Source organism: Schistocerca cancellata, chromosome 8 (genome assembly GCF_023864275.1).
Source record: "Schistocerca cancellata isolate TAMUIC-IGC-003103 chromosome 8, iqSchCanc2.1, whole genome shotgun sequence".
Taxonomy (NCBI): Eukaryota; Metazoa; Arthropoda; class Insecta; order Orthoptera; family Acrididae; genus Schistocerca; species Schistocerca cancellata.
Window position 1 is genome coordinate 414,293,630 of NC_064633.1, and position 6,869 is coordinate 414,300,498.

The window sequence follows — 6,869 nt, forward strand, 5'->3', positions numbered from 1 at the left end:
CTACAGGTGTAATGGCCACAGGTGGCGAGGCTATATGGAAGAGATTTATTTATATGGAATGGGTGGCAGCTGTCGAAGTGAAGGTATTGCTGGTGGTAAGTAGGTTTGATACGGACAGATGTACCAGTGTAACCTCCTTTGAGGTGAGGTGGATGTCAGCTTGTGAGAAGGTGGCTTGCTGGGTTGGGAGTACCAGGTGAAATGAATGTGGTAGAAAGTGTAGAAGTTTTGAAGGAATGTGGATATGGTGTCCTCACCCTTGATCCAGGTCACGAAGATTTTAGCAGTGAATCTGAACCAGATGAGGAATTTGTGATTCTGGGTGGTTAGGAAGGACTCCCTTAGATGGCCCATGAATACACTGGCATACGATGGTGCCCTCCCTACAGGTGCTCATTGCCATACTCCATACTTGTATGGCAATGAGCACCTGCTAGGGAGGGCACCATAGTTTGTGTATATAGTTGGCTATGGTGACCACAAAGGAAATCATAGGTTTGGAATTTGTCTGGTAGGAAAGGTAGTTTCAATAGGGCAGGACCATGGGTATTAGGGATGTCGATGTAAAGGGAGATGGCATCAGTAGTGATGAGCAGGGCACCATGTGGTAAAGGAACAGGAACTGTGGAAGATCAGTGGTATCTTTTACATGGGAGGGTAGGTGGCAGGTAATAGGCTGAAGATCTTGGTCTACAAGAGCAGAGATTCTCTCAAGGGGTACATCCATATCAAACTTACAAACCACCAGCAATACCTCCACTTTGACAGCTGCCACCCATTCCTTGCCATAAAGTCCCTACTGTACAGCCTAGCCTTCCGTGACCGTCACATCTATAGTGACAAGCTGTCCCACTTGAAATATATCAAGAGTTTCACTGAGGCCTTTATAGACTGTAATTACCCTCCCAACATTGTACAGAAATGGATCTTGCTTGTCTTTTATCTTTCCAGTCACCCACCACCTCCCAAAGTCCCACCATGCAGCCACAGAGGAGCATTCTGCTTGTGGGTCAGTATCAACAAGGATTGGAGCAACTGATTCACATTATCCACCAGTATTTCAAATACCTCTTGTCATGCCCTGAAATGAGGAATGCCCTACCCACTATCATTCCCACCCCTCCCACAGTGGTATTGACCGGCCACCAAATCTACACAATATCCTTGTCCATCCCCACGTAACACCCACTCCCAACCCCGTGCCTCATGGCTCGTATCCCTTTAACAGAACTAGATACAAGACCAGACCTTTACTCAACTCTGGTCACAAGCATCATTTATCTTATCATCAAAGGCAGGGCTACCTGTGAAATGAGTCAAGTGGTCTACAAGCTAAGCTGCAACCACTGTGCTGCGTTTTACATGGGCATGACAACTAACAAGTTGTCTGTCCACATGAATGTCTACCGAAAAATTGTGGCTAGGAAATGGCTAGATCACCCAGTTGCTGAGCTGCTGGCCAACACAACATTCTTCATTTCAATGACTGGCTCATAAGCTGTGCCCTCTGGATCCTTCCTGACAACACTAGCTTTTCTGAATTGCGCAAGTGGGAACTCTCCCTGCGATACATCCTATGTTCACATAATCCCCCTGGAACTTTCATTACCGTATTTACTCGAATTTAAGCCGCACTCAAATCTAAGTCGCACCTGAAAAATGAGGCTCGAAATCAAGGAAAAAAATTTTCCCGAATCTAAGCCGCACCTGAAATCTGAGACTCGAAATTCAAGGGGAGAGAAAAGTTTTAGGCCGCACTTCCAAATCGAAACAAAGTTGGTCCATTGTAATATGAGACACAATTTAGGTTGAATGAATGACGATACAGCTGTAGTAGTTTGGTTCGAGTCGTAAGCTTAGCAGTTAAGCTTTACCAGGTAGCCCTTGTTATGCGTCAGGCGCTCCGTCCGTATTTTTGATCTGACAAGTGCAGTTCTCTTTGTTATAGGTGTTTCCATCACTCAAAGCTGAAAATGCATTACTGTACTGTGTCATGCATTGTTTGTCGCATTCTGAAAATGAGGGTTTACGGCCTGTCGCCGCTCACGGCATGGACAGGATTTAAATGAGATAGCAGCAAACACGAAAGAATACATGGCAAAATGTTTATATTCGTACTGCATGTGATTCACAATTCATAAAAGTTCCTATTAGCAACCATTTCTTCTCACAATTAGGAAAAAATTCAGAAAGCAGAGTTGGCCATATTGACAAATATCCCAGTCTTGCCAGTCGGATTTTCGTAGTACATTGAAATGCTGCTACGTTCGAAGAGGAACAATACGGAATTTGTATTTACTTCGTTGTGTGTGTGTGAGAGAGAGAGAGAGGGGGGGGGGGGTCATTCAGCAGTCTTTCTTCCCTCCTTCCCCCTCCCCCCCCCCCCCCCCCCCCCACTCCCCTCTCAGTGATTCACTATCTCCACTATATGGTGAGTAGCACTCTGTCCTTTTCATAATATTAACAGGTTAAACATTTTGCCTGAAAATGGCTACACACCCAAAAAAGAACACATAAAATTGAAATGAAAAACAGAATTTGCGTGAAACTTGTGTGTTTTAAATGAATGAGTCGTTCGAGTGACCATATTGAGATAAATATTTATCTCAAAGATATTGCATGAAAGGTTCGAGTTGGACAACCCCACTGTGTGGCGAGATTGGCTTAATGTCTAAATAAGGGCCCACTTTTCTGTTCACATTTTAAATAATTTAGTGGCATATAAACTACTTTAAAACTCAACCTCGGAAATTTTATACAGACCTTAGAGAAGATAAACAGGTGTGTAGAAAAGGAAGCAAAAAATAAACTACTACAACATTTCTTGTTAAGAGGTTTACTAATAAGAAAGAAAAGTTAACAAAAATCTAAAACTAAACCATGCCAGAAAAAAAAAGAAGAAACTCTAAAGAAACGGACATATAAGAGAATATTTAATCCTGTACTTTGGAGTAAACCGGTAAGACAGGGCATACAGAAAATAGTATTAATATAATAGAGGGAAACATTCCACCCTCTCCTTCCCTCTTTCCTGACGAAGCAGCCGTTGGTTGCGAAAGCTAGAATTTTGTGTGTATGTTTGTGTTTGTTTGTGTGTCTATCGACTTGCCAGTGCTTTCGTTTGGTAAGAAAATGGTAAGACTTCTAACTTTGACATAAGGAAGGGGAATCAGAAGCCAAACAGTGACTGATGTTTATACATCTAAAAAAGGGAAAATTAATGAAGTCCAGTATACACTTATTTATTCGGTGTGACAGAAATGGTTTACTTACTCCCATATTGTGTAAGTAATGTTTTTTCACTCATAATGTATAAACTACAGAATGGTATAAACTAATTTATACCAATTTTTTTTATTAGAGGTGACAATTCACTACATAAACAAATTTCCACAATCAGCAGAAACAACATTATTGATAGGAGCATTTACTATTCGCTTTAAAGTAATAATAATGTACGGATCTGTAAAACTGAAACTAAACTGCTGAAATGCTTCATGCCCAAAAATTTTGGAGATAGGAGAAAGAAAAGTTTGGAATTTTATAAATCCCATAAGACAGTTGCAGTTAATATGGCGAATTTCATGTGTGACCTACCTCTTACAAGACTATGTGGTGACCCAGAACTAGTTTGTGCACTGTATTAATGATTGTCAATTGGGTACACTCACCAGCCCCTGCGTGTTTTTTAGGTGGGTCCCCTTCTCAATTTGACAATGCCAAGCTGGTTCCCAATCTCTTTCTAAGAAAATATTATACACAGTTCAAATATAGTAACACACAAATCAGAGTCTGCACATTTCACAAACAGATGCACACATGTGCACTACTGTAAGTTAATTAACTGATACTATGGTGACAGGCAGGGTATTCAACCACAAAATTTAACTACATAAATTTCCAAATTATTTTTTTAATCTACTTCTGTCTAATAATATAAAATGATACATTTGTTATTAAAACATTAAATTTTATATCAACACATTCTTATACTACTTGTGTACTTGGTAAGTATAGTAATGTCAACAGCTAATCATGATTAACTGCTCTCAAGCTTTTCAGGTATGGATTCATTACACTCATTGCTCACTTCATCTTCAGCTTTTCTTGTTCTAGTACTAGTATTGATAATGGATATAAATACCATTTCTGCATAAAAAGGCATAGTGGTTTAGACTTTGCTATTCTACCCTGCTTGTTTCTCCACATTTGGCCAGTTAACTTATCTCAAGTTAATTAAATTTAATCATAGTTTGATTCATTTTCTCAACAACTGTTTAGTATGTTTTGTCTAATTTTAGGGAAATAATTTAGTGTTAATCCATTGTTACAGAAAATATTATTCTCATTTAAGCATAATGTATCAAATTATATTTTCAATTAATTGAAAAAAACATTGGAATTATTCTGGCACACACTTTTTATGTGCAGTGTGTGTGTGTGTGTGTGTGTGTGTGTGTGTGTGTGTGTGTGTGTGTGAGAGAGAGAGAGAGAGAGAGAGAGAGAGAGAGAGAGAGAAGTACAGCATTCTAAAGTGTTTTAATTTTCATTTTTCAACAGGAGCAACTCAACATTCCCCATCATATTTGTAATTTACACCATTGTGGATCAGTTTGTGTGTTTTATGTGCGCATTTATATTTGATGCTCAAGTGCCAAGTGACAGTTTGAGTCCTGTTGTATACATGGGAACTAATAAACTTGCATATTATGGCAGCAACCAGTTATTGAGAGTTGGGGAAATTTGCAAGAAAGTAATAGCGAACAGTTGATAGTATTTTAGTAGGAGCAAAACATGTCTTATTCATTTGTACTGAAGTATACAGCCAAAAAAGAACTATTTGTGCGTCAGATTTTTTGTAACTTATGTATTGTGAAAATAGGTAATTTGCTTGCAGTTACTGAATGAATGTGTGAAGCATGTATATTTGAAACTGTTGTTTTGTTTGAGATATATTGTAACAGAAAGTAAAGTAATACTGAACACATGAGTGCTACATAAGTGTGCAATTGTTTTCCTTCGATTCTTCCAGTTAAATCGTATAATTTATTTCAAACTTGTCAATCAGTATTAATGTGTAAATTGACAGCATTACAGAAACTGAATCTATATCTGCATGTCTGACTTTGGATGTTTTTGAAACACAAGTGCACATATATAATTTTCCTCTTCATTTTACACAATAGTTTCAGAGCTGCACACCATTTTCTATAACATGCAATGATGTTAATAAAATTCAGTATACTGTCCTTAAAATTTATTTTAAAATGAAACATGATTTGAGATAGATATTCGTATGCATTTATGTGTTTACACAACGTATATGTATGTATATATGTATATGACTATATTTTATATGTGTCCTGAATGTTATAATGCAGAAATATTGTCATCATGAGTGTGATCAAAACTCTAGCATTGTATCTAAATATTAATATTATTATAAAGATATATATCCTCGGATAAGAATTATATTTATAATTTAACAGTTGTAAATTTTAGTTTTGTGTATTTGCAACCTACGCTCTTTTCATAAGTCTGTGTAATTGGAAAAAATCTCATTTTCTTTGTAATTATGTGAAGATTTATATGTTTTTTATGTATTCCCTGTTTTCAGGCTTTCCTCACCCAGAACCAAAATAAAGTGATATACTTGAGAATGAAACTTGTTCATGTTCAGTTGTCAAATACTGTTCAGCTTTAATACAATTTCGTGTAAGCATATTTGTTACTTGGCAACGGCCATGCCGCAGTGGATACACTGGTTCCCGTGAGATCACCAAAGTTAAGCGCTGTCGGGCATGGCTGGCACTTGGATGAGTGACCATCCAGGCCGCCATGCGCTGTTGCCATTTTTCGGGGTGCACTCGGCCTTGTGATGCCAATTGAGGAGCTACTCGAGCAAATAGTAGTGGCTCCGGTCAAAGAAAACCATCACGATGACTGGGAGAGCGGTGTGCTGACCACATGCCCCTCCTATTCGCATCCTCCACTGAGGATGACACGGCGGTCAGATGGTCCTGATGGGCCACTTGTGGCCTGAAGACGGAGTGCTTTATATTTGTTACTTGTAAAAAAAATTAATCTTCTTTCTGAATGAAAATGTAAGACATCCAAATCACATGATGATGATGATTTAATTGTTTCAGCGAGAGTTTACTTAAACTTTATTGTTCAGTAATTCCCCTTCATGGTATTTGTATATCACATCAATGAGCTTTAGAATAGAGGTGCTTTTCAATCTCAGAAAGGCAGGCTTTTCAGTCTCAGAAAGGCAGTTTCAGAGGACAGACAAGGGAGAAAATACTGAGAATCCAATTAAGTAAATTACAGTCTGGGATAAACAACCCATTCTGCATGGTATCAAATTTTACAGTATGAGTGTAGCCAGAAATCCGTGCCATGTAATAACTGAACATTTCTCTGAGAAGTGTCATTTTTGCGAGCGAAAGTAGTAAAAAAAACCAAATTAAGATAAATGATGTAGGTGTATGCCAGCGCCTTAAGTAACATAGATAATCATTCCAGGTGAGTTACAAATACAATTAAGCATTTGTCATATAACTCAGAAGCACCAGTTGTCATTTATTTTTAGGTTTTCTTTAGTTTGCTTACATCTTTCCTCTTACCCCTCCAATTCTCCTCATACTGGGAGATTGTATTCAAAGCAGGTATCTGCATGACGTTGAAAGATGAAATCCCTTTGCCTTTTCTTCATTATTTCACATTTTTTTACACTTTCTTCTGCTCTACTCAGATAAAAACTTTCACCCTGAACAAGGACTTTTTCCTGGACTTCTCATTATCCTAAGTCTTATATGGCATTTGATGTAAAATTCCATGTTGAAGACTGTTGCACATTGTAGTGT

General features: G+C 38.1%; 1 protein-coding gene and 1 pseudogene across 2 annotated transcripts in view; both read left to right on the forward strand.

Annotated features, from left to right (window-relative positions):
* LOC126095301 (ubinuclein-2) overlaps positions 1-5,644 on the forward strand; it is a 381,847-nt gene extending 376,203 nt beyond the window's left edge. For both annotated transcript variants that reach the window (XM_049910091.1, XM_049910092.1), the window contains one exon: positions 4,561-5,644. The gene's annotated coding sequence lies outside the window, so the exon portion shown is untranslated. The remainder of the gene's footprint in view (positions 1-4,560) is intronic.
* Positions 5,645-5,734: 90 nt separating this feature from the next.
* Positions 5,735-5,852, forward strand: LOC126095835 (5S ribosomal RNA; annotated as a pseudogene).
* Positions 5,853-6,869: the final 1,017 nt, after the last annotated feature.